General features: G+C 40.0%; 1 long non-coding RNA gene across 1 annotated transcript in view; it reads right to left on the reverse strand.

Moving 5' to 3' along the window:
- LOC149440839 (uncharacterized) overlaps positions 1-19,184 on the reverse strand; it is a 116,463-nt gene that overhangs the window by 55,221 nt on the left and 42,058 nt on the right. The window lies entirely within an intron of this gene.

The following is a 19,184-nucleotide window of genomic DNA, read 5'->3' on the forward strand; positions in this document are numbered from 1 at the left end:
ACAGGTGGCACTGATGGGGCTAAACTGATCATCAGGGCACTGATCATCAGTGGCCTGATGATCAGTGTAGATGTCCCCTCTGAGGAATGCCGATTACCGTCTCTCCTCTTCTCACGAGCTGTGAGCGTGACAGCTTGTGAGGAGAGAAATGCTGATAACTGACATTTCCTTATTTACATGCGATCAGTTGTGATTGGACACAGCTGATCACATGACAGAGCCGAAGTCATCAGCTCTTTCTGCTGATCGCACACGTGGTTAGAGTGGGAGGACATCATATGACGTCCTCCCAGAACGAGAGAACCATCGCCCGTCCATCATTTCCTTTATATGGTGGGCGGGAGGCGGTTAAGATATGTGATATTGCCTATGTGGCTGTATTGTGATGTGAGTGTTTTTATACCATTTTTAATAAATCGAAATCTTACTACACTATGGGAGTTTTCTTCTTTTATCCATTTTTAACTTTGCGAACCCCTTTGGAGGGGTCTGCGTAGCAAAGCATAGGAAAACCCAAGGACACCCCAGTGATGATTTTTACATGAGCGTTTTGTGACCATTCTTTCATTGGTGGTCATAATAGGTAATTCTGTATACACCATGGTGCTGGGGGAAATGCTTTCTCTCCTCACTGTCATTGGTGGAACAGCTTTTTACTGAAGGTTTTGGTGATAATTCCACCTTTTAACAAAAATAATAAATGAACATTTTTTTGCAGGTAAAAAATGTGCATATACAAGTTTTTGTTTGTGGAACCTCTAAAGCATTGCACCAGCGATCAGCAGATTGCTGGTGTCAAGCAGGTCTCCCTCGACCTGTCAGTTTATCTGCTTGCTAGTACATCCTGTATGGACAAGCAGATACTTACTGACAGGAAGGCTCAATGAACTACCACAGTGCTGTGGAGCACTGTGGTAGTTCATTGAAGACTACAAGCCGACAGCTGAAAGGCTGTCGGGACTAGTAGTTTTCCCATTCACGGAATACTGTTTTTTGTTTTTTATTTTGTAATTGTGACAGCTAGCAGGGAGGAGAAGATCCCCTGCTAGTCACAATGGGGATGGGGGGGCTGACTGTAACGTTACATGTTCTCTCTTAGGCTAGGTTCACACTAATGCAGTGCTGTACATCGCATGTGATTCGCACAGGAACCGCACATTTTGTATGGCTCAAATTGCACTGCACCTACACCAAAAAGGTGCAGGACCCTTTTTTGGATCCGCACTACAATCTGACTGCATGGGTATTCACACCTGTGAGATCCGATTCTGCACACTGCACCACGTTTTGTGGACTGATTTTGGGTAGTTGTTAACTTAACATACCCACCTGCATCGGTTTGCATGAATGGGGTGTGATTCTGATGCAGTGCAGAATTCGCACAGAAAACGCTGATAATTCTGCACCACATCAGTATGAACCAAGGGCGGACTGACCATTTGGAAACTGGGGCACTACCCGAGGGCCCGAGGTCAGTAGGGGGCCCCATGAGATGCCCCTGGTACCTTTTTCATAGGCTTTTTTGAGTTTGGGCAAGGACACAGGGGCCCCATGATCCCCTACTGTCCGGGGGCCCCATGAGTTGTCAGTCCGCTACTGGTGTGAACCCAGCCTAAATATGGGTGTAACATGTAACATGTTGAAAGGTATGAAAGGTGAACTTATCCTTTAATGCTGTTTACTGTTTCTGTTTTGTTTTTGCACCTAAGAGTGGAGTTTTATTTTATTTTTTATTGATACATAAAAGAATGCATATTTGTCTCTGCATCTTTGTTTGCTTAGAGAAGATAGATTTCCAGGGGGCACTGAGTATTTTGCTTTCTGAAAATTTGGCAGTTGGTCAAATAAGTTTGGGAACTCCTGTTCTAAAGTAAGTATTTTATATTTTGATTATTTTTAATTGTATTTTTAGTTGAGAATTTGTGATTATGGAAAGGCTGTAGATGGATGCCTGTCAAAAAAAGACAAACAAAGATTCCCAGCCCACTTACCAGCCAGCCTGCAACAAACCGAATTACCCTGTTTAAAAGTTCACATTAAAACAAGAGGTTTAGTTTGCACACATTTGCAAATATATGTGTAAGCTGCAGACACAACACCCCAGTGTACTGCAGTCCTAACTCTATAAATTTTGAGAGTCTCCAAAGTTGGAGCACATATATAATAATGGATAGATTGAGGGCAGGTAGGTCTGGAGGGAGTCCACCCCTCTTTAAAGGTATAGGGACGCACTGAAGACCAAGCAATACCATGATGGCAGCAAAGGTATCCAGTTCATCTGCTCACCAGTTCACCATCAGTAGTACAAACAAATGGAAGATGGATGCCAATCAAAAAAAAAGAAGAAGAAAGAAACGGATTCCCCCATCCACATTATCTAGGTGAACACAGGAATTCTCCCTGCTGCAATATTGTATTGTGACTGTGGGACTCCTCTGCTGTCAGAAGACACTGATCAGCTCGGCAAGCATTGATTGAATGAAAACATACCAACAGTCTTGCTGAAAAAGAGGCAACCTCCTGAATGGGAATTGCCATAAATGGCTCGACATTCATCCAGTCCCTGCTGAACCAGCCATATTTCAATCCATCTATGGCAATATTTACACCCACCCCACCTAAACAAGCATTTAACTCTCGTGGTGTGGGGGTATATTTTACATGACACTGAGTTAATGTGATTCTAAAGGATCAAATTTTATTGTTTAAAAATAACCAACATGTAATGCTTAACTATCCATATCAAAAAGTGCAGCGCAACTCAATTATTTAAGTAATTAAATATAAATATGCAAAACTAATTTAAAAAATAAATAAGTAAACAAAAACATGTAAATGCATAAAAAACAAATGGTGATATAACTGATAATATAAATAAGTAAAAAGCAATAAATCCCAAATGTTCTTGTGCAAACAGTGCTTAATAATTCATAATACCCCTATACATTTCATATATACTGTAAAAATGCAGATAAACACATACAGTTGCAAGAAAACGTATGTGAACCCCTTGGGATTACGTGGAGTTTTGCATGAATTGGGCATAAAATGTGCTCTGAACGTCATCTAAGTCACAACAATAGAAGAACACAGTCTGCTGAACATAATACTACACAAACATTAGATGTTGCCATGGTTTAATTGCACATAACATGTAAACATTCACAGTGCAGGGAGGAAAAAGTATGTGAACCTTTGGACTTAATAACTGGTTGACCCTCCTTTGGCAGCAATAACCTCAACCAAACGTTTCCTGTAGTTGCAGATCAGACCTGCACAATGATCTGGAGTAATTTTGGACCACTCCTCTTCACAAAACTGTTTCAGTGTAGCAATATTCTTGGGATGTCTGCTGTGAATCGCTCTCTTAAGGTCATGCCACAGCATTTCAATCGGGTTGAGGTCAGGACTCTGACTGGGCCACTCCAGAAGGCGTATTCTGTGCTGTTTCAGCCATTGTTTTGCTGAATTACTTGTATGCTTTGGGTCATTGTCCTGTTGCATCACCCATCCTCTGCGGAGCTTCAGTTGGCGGACAGATGGTCGTACGTTTTCCTGCAAAATGTCTTGATAAACTCTGGAATTCATTTTCCCATCAATGACAACAATCCGTCCAGGCCCTGAGGCAGCAAAGCAGCCCCAAACCATGATGCTCCCTCCGCCATGTTTTATAGTGGGGATGAGGTTTTGATGTTGGTGTGCTGTGCCTTTTTTTCTCCACACATAGTGTTGTGTGTTCTTCCCAAACAACTCAATCTTGGTTTCATCTGTCCACAGTATATTTTGCCAGTAGTGCTGTGGAACATCCAGGTGCTCTTTTGCAAACTTCAAACGTGCTGCAATATTCTTTTTGGACAGCAATGGCTTCCTTCGTGGTGTCCTCCCATGTACTCCATTCTTGTTTAATGTTTTCCTTATTGTAGATGTGTCAACAAAAATGTTAGCATGTGCCAGAGATTTCTGTAGGTCTTTAGCTGACACTCTGGGATTCTTCTTTACCTCATGCAGCATTCTGCGCTGTGCTCTTGCAGTCATTTTTACAGGACGACCATGCCTAGGGAGAGTAGCAACAGTGCTAAACTTTCTCCATTTGTAGACAGTCTGTCTTACCGTGGACACATGAACATCAAGGCTTTTGGAGATACTTTTGTGACCCTTTCCAGCTTCATGCAAGTCAACAATTCTTGATCGTAGACCTTGAGAGCTCTTTTCTGCGAGGCATGGTTCACATCCCACAGTGCTTCTTGAAACCAGTAAACCCAAAACAGGTGTGTGTTTTTTAAGGGCAGGACAGCTGTCAGCAACACATCCAATATCATCACACTGATTGGAGTCAAGGTTGGCTCACTCCTGGCTCCAATTAGCTCTGGGAAAAGTCATTAAGCTAGGGCCTCACATACTTTTTCCTCCCTGCACTGTGAATGTTTACATGTTATGTGCAATTAAACCATGGCAACATCTAATGTTTGTGTAGTATTATGTTCAGCAGACTGTGTTCTTCTATTGTTGTGACTTAGATGACGTTCAGAGCACATTTTATGCCCAATTCATGCAAAACTCCACATAATCCCAAGGGGTTCACATACTTTTTCTTGAAACTGTATACATTATACTAATGTAAACAGATGCAAAGTATAAATATCCAGTGCAAGATTTCTTTCCTCAAAGGGAATCGTGTAATGTGACATGCATATGTTATGGGTGCTCCATATAAACTTGCTGATGTGCTCCAGCACTGTGAACCATCACCTCCCAATGCTGCCGCTTACCGCAAGGTCTGACCCACACACACAGGTAAGGTTAAACACGCTTTCCCAACACTCTGGGTATAATAACTGCCAATATTCCTCCGATCAGCTTATAAATATCACTTTAAGACCTCAAGACTCCAACCAAATCAATGTAAAAAAATATAAAACAAAAGGATCTCATAGTGCAGTATCAGAGTAACCTATTATCCTTTTTTAATCTTTTATAATAAAGGATCATGAGTTACTCTGAAACTTCACTATGAATTCCTTTCGTTAAATATTTTTTACATATGTTCTTACCTACTTGAGTTGCACTGCACTTTTTGATATAGATTTCTATTGGTGTTTTGAACTCACAACAGTGAGGAGCTGCAACATAATACATTTTTTATTCTTTGCTAAACATTTGGGTCAGCACAGAGGTTTTTTTCTGTTTGGTCAATATTATACTAACCTGCTCTGTGCAAAATCACTGCCCACAGCCCCAATCCTCCTTTTCTGCAGAACCCTGGTGGTGATTCTAGCTCCTCTCCCCTACTAAGTGCATCATTAGCAAGCCGTTTGCTACAGGGACACTCATGCCGGCTCCTTCGCTCCTGAGCTGGCTCTTTGTGTCCGTAGACACACAGAGTGAAGATCAGCCCACCCCCGCACCCCCTCCTCATTGGCTGTGATTGACAGCAGCAGGATCCAATGACTCCCACTGTGGTCTCTGAGCCAATGAGGTGGGAAAGAGCAGAGAGACCCTCTGCTCTCATGCACAAAGCTGGTTTGAGATTAGGGAGATTAGGCTCAGGTAAGTACAGGGATGGCTGGGGGGGGGGGGGTGAGCTGCATGCAGACATTTTTTTTTGCCTTAATACATAGAATGCATTAAGGTAAAAAAACCTTCTGCCTTTAAGGAAACCTATTGACGCCATTGTTCTTTTTCATAGGAAAGTTTATCTTTCAGTTCTGGACATTGCAATGGCCTGACTGTCTGAGACTGTGCTAGTTGTATGGTATGGCAAGTAGGTCATTGTGTACAATGCCCTGGAACTAGCACCCCCTTAGACAATGACAGTCTTCAGCCTGTTCTGGCAGGTTCCAATTGAGTGGGATGCTATATTATTTCAACATTTTCAATAAAGTAAGATACAATAGCAAATAAATCCAAGAACACATATCTTTCTGCCACAGTCATATGACTCATTCTAGAATGTTTTACTTTGCACACTGCATGCATTAGCTGTCCACATGGTGGTAGCAAAGTGTTATTTTTATCATAAGTATCTCTAGTGTTATGTTACATATATACTTGTACATATGCCAGCATATTAGAGTTTGTTTCAATTTCAGGATTGCACACCCATTCTCTGCTTAGTTGACATGGGACCCCTAGGGGCATGCTTAAAAATCTGGCTCGTCAAAAAAATATGGTTTATAATTTCCCAGTAACAAGCAGGTTCTACAGTGTGCCCCATGACTGCTACTTCCATCCTTTTCAATTGTACTACCTATCATTGCCATAAGTAGCTTCATGTTCATGCTGAAGATTCTGGACTGACTGGATCAGTCACTGGTCATAGGTGGGTGGTTGTATGTGTGAGTAGGGAGATGTCCCTCCAGTCAGTTGTGCCCAATGGTGGATACTGGTGGTAAACCCTCTTAGGGTTTGGGCTGCTGCCGTTCAGGTACGGCCTTAAGGTCATTTCCACATGTACACTTGGAATAACAGGAAAGAAGGAGCGTCCGATGTCCTAAAGCAGTGGTCTCCAAACTGCAGCCCTTTGCTTGCTCTTATCCGGCCCTTGGGGCACTATTTCATCCACTGATACCAACAATGGGGCATAATTCCCCTCTACTGACACCAATGAAGGGGCACAATGCCTGCCAATGACACCAATGATGGTACACAATTCCTCCCATTGACAACAATGATGTGGCCCAATTTCTCTCAGTGACACTAACAATGGGGCCCAGTGACACCAATGATGAGGCACAATCCCTTCCATTGACACCAAAAATGGGGCATTGTTTTTTCCAACTGACATCAGGACCTTTTCTACTCCCAATGGCCACGGTCTGGCCCCCCTTAATTCCGATGGACAGTAAACTGGCCCTCTGTTTAGAAAGTCTGGAGACCCCTGTCTTAAAGAATGCACTTTTGGTGGTAGATTAAAAGGCATTTATTGAGAATAACAACAAGTACATCAAACCAATGCATTTTGGGAGAGAAGACTCTCCCTTCTTCGGGGCTGTTGCTGCATGCTATTAAATGGGAAAGATTTCCATGCCGGTTTTATATTTTCCAGTTTTTGGAGGAAAAACTGACAGAGTGACATTGTCTCATCGCTGCCCCTGGAATGACAGCGGTCACTTTGTCAATTTTTTTTCCAAAACCTGGAAAATATATAACCGGTATGGGAATCTTTCCCATTTAATAGCGTGTAGCAACAGTTCTGAAGAAGGGAGTTTTTCTCCTGAAAGGCATTGGTGTGTCGTTTTTTTTCAATAAATGCTTCTTACTCTACCACCAAAAGTGCATTGTTTTGGACATCAGGCGCTCCTTCTTTTCTATTATTTCAAAGCACAGTGGCTAAATGGTTAGCACTCCCGCCTGGCAGTACTAGGGTTGTTGGTTCAAATCCCAACCATGGCACCACCTGCCTGGAGTTTGCATGTTCTCCCTGTGCCTGTGTGGGTTTCCTCCCACACTCCAAAGACATGCTGGTAGGTTAATTGGCTCCTGTCTAAAATTGGCCCGTGTATGTATGAATGTGAGTTAGGGACCTTAGCTTGTACACCCCTTGAGGGTTAGGGACTGATGTGAATGTACAATATATTTGTAAAGCGCTGTGTAAATTGACGACTCTATATACAGTTGCAAAAAAAAGTATGTGAACCCCTTGGGATTACGTGGAGTTTTGCATGAATTGGGCATAAAATGTGCTCTGAACGTCAACTAAGTCACAACAATAGAAGAACACAGTCTGCTGAACATAATACTACACAAACATTAGATGTTGCCACGGTTTAATTGCACATAACATGTAAACATTCACAGTGCAGGGAGGAAAAAGTATGTGAGGCCCTAGCTTAATGACTTTTCCCAGAGCTAATTGGAGCCAGGAGTGAGCCAACCTTGACTCCAATCAGTGTGATGATATTGGATGTGTTGCTGACAGCTGTCCTGCCCTTAAAAGACACACACCTGTTTTGGGTTTACTGGTTTCAAGAAGCACTGTGTGATATGAACCATGCCTCGCAGAAAAGAGTTCTCAGAAGACCTACGATCAAGAATTGTTGACTTGCATGAAGCTGGAAAGGGTTACAAAAGTATCTCCAAAAGCCTTGATGTTCATGTGTCCACAGTAAGACAGACTGTCTACAAATGGAGAAAGTTTAGCACTGTTGCTACTCTCCTTAGGCATGGTCGTCCTGTAAAAATGACTGCAAGAGCACAGCGCAGAATGCTGCATGAGGTAAAGAATCCCAGAGTGTCAGCTAAAAACCTACAGAAATCTCTGGCACATGCTAACATTTTTGTTGACACATCTACAATAAGGAAAACATTAAACAAGAATGGAGTACATGGGAGGACACCACGGAGGAAGCCATTGCTGTCCAAAAAGAATATTGCAGCACGTTTGAAGTTTGAAAAAGAGCACCTGGATGTTCCACAGCACTACTGGCAAAATATATTGTGGACAGATGAAACCAAGATTGAGTTGTTTGGGAAGAACACACAACACTGTGTGGAGAGAAAAAAAGGCACAGCACACCAACATCAAAACCTCATCCCCACTGTAAACCTGGCGGAGGGAGCATCATGGTTTGGGGCTGCTTTGCTGCCTCAGGGCCTGGACGGATTGTTGTCATTGATGGGAAAATGAATTCCAGAGTTTATCAAGACATTTTGCAGGAAAACGTACGACCATCTGTCCGCCAACTGAAGCTCCGCAGAGGATGGGTGATGCAACAGGACAATGACCCAAAGCATACAAGTAATTCAACAAAACAATGGCTGCAACAGCACAGAATACGCCTTCTGGAGTGGCCCAGTCAGAGTCCTGACCTCAACCCGATTGAAATGCTGTGGCATGACCTTAAGAGAGCGATTCACAGCAGACATCCCAAGAATATTGCTACACTGAAACAGTTTTGTGAAGAGGAGTGGTCCAAAATTACTCCAGATCATTGTGCCGGTCTGATCTGCAACTACAGGAAACGTTTGGTTGAGGTTATTGCTGCCAAAGGAGGGTCAACCAGTTATTAAGTCCAAAGGTTCACATACTTTTTCCTCCCTGCACTGTGAATGTTTACATTTTATGTGCAATTAAACCATGGCAACATCTAATGTTTGTGTAGTATTATGTTCAGCAGACTGTGTTCTTCTATTGTTGTGACTTAAATGACGTTCAGAGCACATTTTATGCCCAATTCATGCAAAACTCCACGTAATCCCAAGGGGTTCACATACTTTTTCTTGCAACTGTAAGTACCTGAAATAAATAAGTAGATTCATGACCTAGTTGGTATATACGCTTATGCGACTCCTCCGTTATGTTCCCTTTCCACTTTTCTTGCCTTCTTTTCTGTATTATCATTTCTAACTTATCCAGTTAGACACCTATCTCTTAAGAGTTTGTTTACACCAGGTGCTGTGCAGGACCATGTACAAAAATTGCACATTCCCCAGCACTGCATGAAAACACTCTGTCTTCTGCATTAATTCTTACTGGCACCCCCACACATCTGGCAAATGTGGGTGCCTTCACTCCCTCCAGAACACATGGTACTGCAGTACCATGCAGTTTGATGTGGCGCAATTTTAACAATTGCACCTGTACTATTTTTTTATTTTCGTGTCATGCATGTAGTGTGGCCCACTAATTTCATTGGCACAACGGCATAGGAATGCCCAAAAAAGTTGCATGCTCAGACACAGCTTATGGTGTGAAAAAAACCCTAAGGACTAGTTCACACTAGATGCAGTCCAGAGCGTTTTTTTTCTGCATCATAAATGCATGCACAGTGTTTTCCATGTATTCCAATGGCCCTAGTTCACACCAGTGCAGTCAGTTCCAGTCATTTTTCAGTGCAGAAAAAAGTAGAACATGCTGCATTTTTTTTCTGCACAGAACCATACTGTAACATAGCAAACTGCATCAAAACTGCACCGGAACAGAGTGTGGTGTGAACTGTAAGCAGAAACATATCCGGAATGCATCTGGAGTGCATTTGTGTGGTGTGAACTGGCCTGAAGAACCGGTTTGCACTGGGTGTGACATGGCATGCGATTAGCATGCCATGTGATTTGCAAATCGCATGCCAAGTTACACCCTATTGTCCGCAATTGCAGCGGTCATATTGGTGCGATTCCGACTTGGTTTGAGCAGTACCGATTTCTAAAATAGTGCATGCACTACTTTTGCTGTGATTTGCATAGACATCTGTGACAGATGTCTTGCAAATCGCACCTGAAATCGGCATGTCCCCCTACTTTGACAGTGTAGTCGCACGATTTCAAGGTCTGGCTTGATGTGATCGCTACTAGGTATAGATTTCACTTTCATTCTGTCAAGGAAACGTACTGAGAAAATAATGCAGGCTGCTATTGTTAGTGTATTCTGAAATTGCTGGATAACTGTATTCATACATAGATACAATGCAACAATTCTAGAGAACACTTGAGTAAAAGATCAAATAAATGGTTACATTTATTTGCTAATTCCCTCTAGCATTCTCTAGAATTGTTACACTGTATCTTTTGTTACAAAGACTTACAGTATAAATTTCAGTGCTCCTCAGCGCCATCTAATGGCTGTAAAGATAGGCTCACACTACTGCGATCCGATTTTGATCTGATTATGTAGTATGACTTGGTTGTAACTCGGTTGCATTTTCGATATGCTTTGAATATTCTGTGGGGTCAAGGTCGCACTGGAATTGCACCAAAGTAGTAGAGGACCCTTTTCCAAAATTGTGCTTTGCTGATTTGCATTGAGGTGAATGGGCACCATTGAAAACAATGTGATTTCCATTGTCATGTGATTCTGTATGACTGAAATCGCATCAGAAATTGCACCAGTGGGAACCAGGCCTAATCATTATTTTGCTACTACCCATAAAAGAGAAACCGTTGTCCAGGAAGGAAAATAGCCTAAAGAACATTTATTTTTTACCAGTTTACACCAAATGAATACTATATACAGTATATGCGTTTCGTCACTTCTGAAAAAGTCGGAAGTGACGAAAAAGTCAGGGACGTGACGTCAGAACGTCAAACCGGAAGGAGCAGCGCGGCGATATTGGATACTGGAGTTCAGTCATACGAACTGTGGGAGAGGATGGACGTTTCTTTGTACCCAATGCAAGCTTTAATAATAAAATTACGGATTTACTTTTATATACTCCACTGAGCATTGTCTTCCCTTCCGAGGAGCGGGGAAGTCCAGATTGGTCACTTCAGGAAAGGGGAAGTCACGGATTACCCAGGAGGAGTCTCATGCCTGTTTATATTGAAAGAGGGTAATGGTATATTATCCTGCAAGAGTTGTGGCACTACTTATATTTGATGCATGTGATCACGAGTAGTTTGATGTGGATTAACATGGAATGGTTGTGAAGTTTCATTATCCATCAGAGGGTAATGGTATTTAATTATATTTGATTGGTGACACTGCTTTGGGAATTTTGCACTAATCACAGTTGAAATGTTGGTTTCTCACGAGTGTGGGTTTAGGAGGAATCACTTTAAATGTCACGAGTGTTTTTTGTTTTAAAGATAATGCACTATATTTAGTTTATTTTTTTTAGGTATCTTGGATTGAAAAGCTACAAATTGGATTGATTTTCAACACTTGGAAGAGTACTTTGTGTGGACTTTTGCTTGGACACTCATATATACATATACAATATTATAATAATTTTATTATTTTATGTATGAGGGTAGATGATGGGAGTATGTTAGAGGGATTACAGAAAAGGTCTTATTTTATTTTTGCACTTTCAAGGATGAGAGTGGTAATTTTTGTAGGGATATATAGAGTTTATATATTTGTATTTATTGCTGAATCTTGGCTTCATTTTTCACGACTGGGCCATTAATATTCCTGGCTATGTTCTCTTTCGGAGAGGCAGGGTAAATAGGAAAGGTGGTGGTGTCTGTCTCTGTGTGAGAAGTGATCTCAGAGCAAATGTGAAAGAGGACCTAGTTGATGGAGAGTGTGTTGAGGCTGAAGTATTATGGGTGGAACTGCACATGGGGGTGCGTACTACAAAGGTAATCATTGGAGTTTGTTATTGAGTGTTAATGAGGAGGTGGAGACTCAGCTCCTTTCACAGATCGAAAGGGCTGGGACAGTGATAATAATGGGGGATTTTAACTACCCAGAAATTTGACTGGAGTAATGGTACTGCAGAAACAGTTAAAGGGCAAACATTTTTAAACCTATTACAGGACAATTTTATGATACAGTTCATAAAAGCCCCTACTAGGAATGATGCGCTGCTGGACCTGGTAATCTCAAACCATGCAGAGCTTATTACGAATGTCAATATAAAAGAACATCTGGGTAGCAATGACCATAACATGATTTAATTTATTGTTAGCTGTAAACAGCGGGAAAAATAAAAACGCTCAATTTTAAGAGAGCTAATTTTCCAAGGCTGAGAGCTGCTCTCTAAGACTTAGACTGGGAGGGAATATTGGCATTGATGAACACAACACAGAAATGGGAGTTCTTCAAAAAGACTATGTGAACACACTGTAAAATATATTCTCATCGGCAACAAGTTTAAAAGTCTAAAAATCAAACCTATGTGGCTTACGGCCAAAGTGAAAAAAGCTATAAATAATAAGAAAAGAGCTTTTATTAAATATAAAAATGAAGGAACGCTATCATCATTTAAACATTACAAAGAATATAACAGAATATGCAAAAAGGAAATAGAGGCCGCAAAAATTTAAAATGAACGACAGATTGCAAAAGATAGCAAGACCAACCCCAAAAAATTCTTCAAATATATTAATAGTAAAAAGGTGCGGTCCAAGCATGTAGGCCCTTTACAAAATAATCTAGAGTGGGTGACTGGGGACAAAGAAAAGGCAAATTTATTAAATACCTTCTTCAGCTCTGTGTATACAAAGGAGCATGGGGAGCTCTTGTCCATAATGGGCATGGTATTGACACAGCTCCAGATGATCCACATTGGCTCACAATTGATATGATCCAAAAATATTTAGACAGTATAAAGGTGAATAAAGCACCTGGACCGGATGACATACACCCATGGGTCCTTAAAGAATTGAGCTCTGTCATTTCAAAGCCATTGTTTCTAATTTTTAGGGACTCTTTAATGACTGGCATAGTACCACTGAATTGGCGTAAGGCCAATGTGGTGCCAATATATAAAAAGGGGTCAAAATCTTTACCAAGTAATTATAGACCTGTTAGTTTAACCCTTTGGTGCTGGCGCCTCCCTGCCCTTTAAGGGTTTCAGAAGCCGGGAGGCGGTGTGGGGTTTGGGGACATGTGACCACCGTGACACGCCATCATGTTGGTCACATGATCTGGAAAGGTCCCGATCGAAATAGGAGAAGGGACCTTTCCGTGAGCACTGGACGTGTGTGCTGGGAACGCGCAGGGCGCGCGCTCTCAGCACATATGTTTTTTTTAATAGAACGCAAATGTGCAGTCGCTCAGCGTCTAGGTCCAGACACCAGGAGGCCGCACAATTGCGTTCGGCTGGCGCCAAGAGGTTAACTTCTATAGTTGGGAAGACACTGGAGAGTTTAATAAAAGACCACATAGATGAGTTCTTGCTGGAAAAAATTATTTTAGCAACAGACAGAGTGGATTCATGAAAGACAGAAGTTGTCAAACAAATCTGATTTCTTTTTATGAGGGGGTGAGCAAAACCATGGACAGAGGGTTGGCAGCGGACGTGGTATACTTGGATTTTGCCCACACACGGCTAATGTGTAAGGTAAAGTCTATGGTCTTGGAAAAATCTGTATGTAATTGGATAGAAAACTGGCTAAAAGATCGTATTCAAAGAGTAGTGGTTAATGATTCATACTCTGAATGGTCGAGAGTTGTCAGTGGTGTACCCCAAGGTTCAGTGTTGGGACCCTTACTTTTTAATATATTTATAAATGATATAGGGTCTGGGATTCAAAATCCCATTTCAGTCTTTGCAGATGACACCAAGCTGTGCAGTGGAATAGTCCTTACAGGATGTCTTCAACTTACAAGTCGACCTCAATTCACTGTTTAATTGGGCAACTATGTGGCAAATGAGGTTTAATGTTGATAAATGTAAGGTTATGCACTTGGGGGTTAGGAATATGCATGCATCATACATACTAGGGGGAGTACAACTAGGGGAATCAATGATGGAGAAGGGTCTGGTTTTGGTAGATCACAAGCTTAATAATGGCATGCAATGCCAAGCTGCGGTTGCTAAAGCGAGCAAAATCCTCTCTTGTATTAAAAGAGGTATAGACTCCAGAGAGAGAGATATCATATTACCCCTGTACAAATCATTAATAACACCTCATATGGAATATGCAGGGCACCAATTCACAAAAAGATCATTGGGGGACTGGAGAAAGTACAGAGAAGGGCAACCAAACTGATACGAGGCATGGAGGAGATCAGCTATGAGGAAGGATTAGAGGAACTGAATTTATTCTCTCTTGAGAAGAGGAGATTAAGGGGGATATGATCAACATGTATAAATACATCAGTGGTTCATATAGTGAACTTGGTGTAGAGCTATTCACCCTGAGGTCGTCACAGAGGACAAGGGGGCACTCTTTACGTCTGGAGGAAAATAAATTTAATCTCCAAACACAGGAAAGTTTCTTCACAGTGAGAGCTGTGAAAATGTGGAATAGACTCCCTCAAGAGTTGGTTCTGGCTAGCTCAGTGAATTGCTTTAAAAAAGGCCTGGATTCTTTCTTAGATACACAGAATATAACTGGATACTAACATTTATAGGTAAAGTTGATCCAGGGAATATCCGATTGCCTCTTGGGGGGATCAGGAAGGTATTTTTTTCCCTACGGGAGCAAATTTGCTCATGCTTTGCTGGGTTTTTTTGCCTTCCTCGGGATCAACTGTGGGTATAGGATGGTAACTTTTTTTTTTAATGGTACTGGATGGACTTTTGTCTTTTTTCAGCCAGACTAACTATGTAACTATAAGGGTGTTTTTACGATTAGGTACAGATCTAGAAGAATAATGGTACTGGTGCTCACTGCTATTGTTTCATACTTTGAAAGCCATGTTGAAAAGCAAAAGCTGAGGCTATTATTAGAGCAATAAATGGGATACTCCAGCAACACAAGTAAGACCCAGGGTCCTTTATTCTACTTGTGTGAATGGGTTGTTGGGTTGTGAACCTCCAGTACTTGATGAGTCCTTTCAAATATTTGTCAGCTAATACTACAACTGTTGAAAGGCATTTGTTGAAAGCGCACAGGTCAGGCTCTCTTTGAATAAAAAGGTAGAGAAAACATTGAATAGAAATTGAATGCAAAAACTCCTCAAAACCATAAACTCACACTCCAGAGGTGAGGCAATTGTTCTTTGGAATTAAATACATTACAGTGCCATGTTTCAAAGACAACAACAAAACATATGCCATAGTGACAGGAGAATACGTATTTAGTTTGACTGGGGCAGCAATGTAAGTTGGAACGATAAGTGTTTGTTTTCAAGAAATAACAGAGTATGGTTTTTTAAAGGCATCCATAAATACTGTATAGACTCACTGCACAAGTTACTTATGCAAGAATTGTGTACTTGGCTACTATGATGGGAGAAGAGATGGGGGATATATTATTCTAAAAAAAAAAAAGAAAAAAAGAAAAAAAAAGCTGTAAGTGATTTTACTAGGCCACAATGAAAAATGGAGGGACTTGGCAGATGTTATTTTCTATGTATATTTTCCAGAGCACAAGCAAGAAAAACAGAACTGATTTGTTGGGCAGTATGTACTCCTTTTTGTCTAAGATTATACTGTATGTCAAAGGGAGAGGACATGCAGATTTTATCTTGATTAAACAAATAAGAGTGTATTATTTTTAGACTGAAGACCAAAAAATAGTACATATCTGCAGAAGAATTGTTTAAGCCTCTTTGATGTTCTAAAGTTTTAAGTAGACAGCAAGAAGATTTTATGTTCAAAAAATGAATGTCAATTTCCAAGGATTGAAGACTAACAAATTGTATAGATTTACAACACCTTTTAAGTCTTTCTTGGATAGGCCACAATGTCTGAGGGAGGGAGCAAACATTTTGCAACTTGAAATAGGAGAGGAAATAGGAGATGTCAAATTTTACAGATTTGCACCACAGATATCAAGCTTTTATGCACAGGCTTCAATTTCAGAGCGACTGAGCAGGCATATTCCATCTGGAAATAAAAAATTAGTGATTCAGAGCCTGACAAGGATATAAAATTAGAGTTTAGCACCAATTTCTTAGGGATTGAACAGACACATTACATATGTTAAATAAAGATACATTCTATTTTTTTTAAATCTCAAGGAAAAACATGCAGCACACACAAAATTTGGATGAAATTTACGTTATTTAGAGATTCAGATTTATCTGAATTTCTGAATCACAATAGTAACTAATTTCAATGAATCTGAAATAAATTATAATTAAATGAATTATCTGAATTTGAAAATTAATTTGAATTCGAAATGGAAACATATTGCAATAAATTCACTAAGGTGAGATAATAAATTCAGTAAAAGTGAAATGAAATGATGATACCTACTAAGGCTTCTGAATAGAATAGAATAGAATAGAATAGAATGAAATAGAAGAACAGAATATAATATAAAATAAAGGAATAGAAAAGGAATAGAAAAGTGAAGAATAGAATTGGATGAAACAAAAGAGAATAGAATAGAAAAGAACAGAATAAACCAGAATAGAATAGAAAAGAAATAGGACTAGAAAGAATAGAATAGCATAAAACAGAATAGAATAGATTAGATTAGAAAATAATAGAATAGAAAAAAATAGAATAGAAATTAATAGGATAGAATAAAATAGAACAAATATAGCCATTTTCGAATTTCCAAACAGTTCAAAATAACAAATATATTAAATGAATTTGAACATACGAAACGCATTCCGAAAATGAATCATTCTAACATAAAGAATGTGACGAAATGACATGATTAACTAAATAAATATAGGTGGCACCAGAGCAATAATAATAATGTTAGTACTGTCAATTTCTATATCAATAACAATAATACCAGCTACAAAATCTGCCCTATATAAAGGTACATAAAAGTACAAAAAAAACACACAGACTGCGCTAGTAAAAAATGTAAAAATAAAGAAATGAAAGTGTCCATAACAAAAATATATATCTAAATCATATTGATCCCACAACATATCATAACAAAATTTTTTAAAAAATTTAATTAAATTAAATTGAATTAAATCACTCATATAAAGTCCCAAAAAAATATTTAATAGTGAAGATGAAGAAAATTCAATGAAATCCACCAAGTGTATCCACCACCAAAAAACTAAATAAACTCACCAGAGCAATATGCTGATTATGTTATAAACTAGCATAAGCGCTTTTCTTCTCTGGGAGCAATGATCTGTAGACAGTTGAAACAAAGCTTTGGCTTGGCAAAAACGATCTCCTCTAACCTTGGAGCAATACTCTGCAGGAGACTCTGTGACTCTGTTGATCCACTTCATTCATATCCCATCCTATTCAAAGGGTGTTGGAATGGCCAAAAAACTGTGTCCAGCCGACACCAGCACAGCCAGCATAATCAGATGCCAATAGACAGACCCAGCCACATCGCACATGCGCTGTAATGATCACTGGGAACTCGCTGACATCACACCACTCAAGCCCCGCCCTACGCGTTTCGTCATTCGACTTTGAATAGGATGGGATATGAAAGAAGTGGATCTACAGAGTCACAGAGTCTCCTGCAGAGTATTGCTCCAGGGTTAGAGAAGATCGTTTTTACCAAGCCAAAGCTTTGTTTCAACTGTCTACAGATCATTGTTCCCAGAGCAGAAAAGTGCTTATGCTGGTTTATAACATAATCAGCATATTGCTCTGGTGAGTTTATTTAGTTTGTTTGGTGGTGGATACACTTGATGGATTTCGTAGAATTTTCTTCATCTTCACTACTAAATATTTTTTGGGGACTTTATATGATTGTTTTAATTCAATTTAATTTAATGTAAATTTTTTTAATTTTGTTATGATATGTTGTGGGATCAATATGATTTAGATATATATTTTTGTTATGAAATGACATGATTAACTTAATGAACAAATCCGAAGCAAAACAAATTTTTCAGACATGCACATCTCTACCATTTATGTCTTTCACGGATAGGCTGCAATTTTTGTGGGAGATCAAGCACATTGTAACTGGAATAAAAAAAATAATGATTTTTTTTTAGGCGATCGAAGATGGAAAATTGTTACAGTCTCCAGGAGATCACCTCATTCCATCCTGCCTTGTTGCTAAGAGAGTCCTAGTTTTTTTTTTTTTTTATTTTAAACATACAAAAACATACAGACAACAGACGCCCACACAGGGGCAGGGTCAAAGCCCAACAGAGTGTACATAAAACAACAATGGATCAAAACAACCCAAGGGAGAAAAACAAAAAGAAGGGGTTGGGGAACCACACATGATATTCAAGGCCTAATCATGTATAGACAATACAACAGGATCATAACATATAAAAGGGAACCCAGCTCACAACAGAAAAAAAAAAAAAAGCACCTGGGTGACTATCCATCAATCAATTCCCAACCTCAGCTGCTGTAGAGGCAGTAGAAATATCATCAAGCCAACATGACCAAATTTTATAAAATTTGTAGGGGCATCCTCTTTTAAAATAGGTAGTGTGATAAAGGGGTAAATTAGAATTCCCCAGACATTTCCAGTAGGTCACGGCAGGGGGAGACCGTTTTTTCCAGTGTAGAGTGATTGTTTTACGAGCATAAAACAGGGCTATTAATAAGGTACGCTAGGCTACAGCGGGAGCCAGTGATTCTATCAGCCTCAATAAACAGAATTTCGGGTCAAGGGGAACAATAATATGTACTACTTCTTCAATTGTATGTAATACCGCCTGCCAAAAAGACATAATAACAGGACAAGTCCAAAAGATATGAATAAACTCTCCTTCTTCATGAGAACAACACCAGCATACTGGAGAAAAACAGGGGTTCATTCTACGTAAACGATACTGGGAGTTTTTCAGTCATGATTCAGGGGCTACATAAATGGCCTACATCTATAGCAAGGGCATTATTCAACTTTGGTCAAAGGTGCACAGTTTGTTTTTGTCTATAGATGCCCCTATCCTGCATAGGTAGCTTTCTGGTAAAGGTGAACTATACCTTTGAGCCCCCCTAAAGTGACAA

Source organism: Staurois parvus, unplaced genomic scaffold (genome assembly GCF_062004578.1).
Source record: "Staurois parvus isolate SC_StPar_1 unplaced genomic scaffold, SC_StPar_1.0 ptg001051l, whole genome shotgun sequence".
NCBI lineage: Eukaryota > Metazoa > Chordata > Amphibia > Anura > Ranidae > Staurois > Staurois parvus.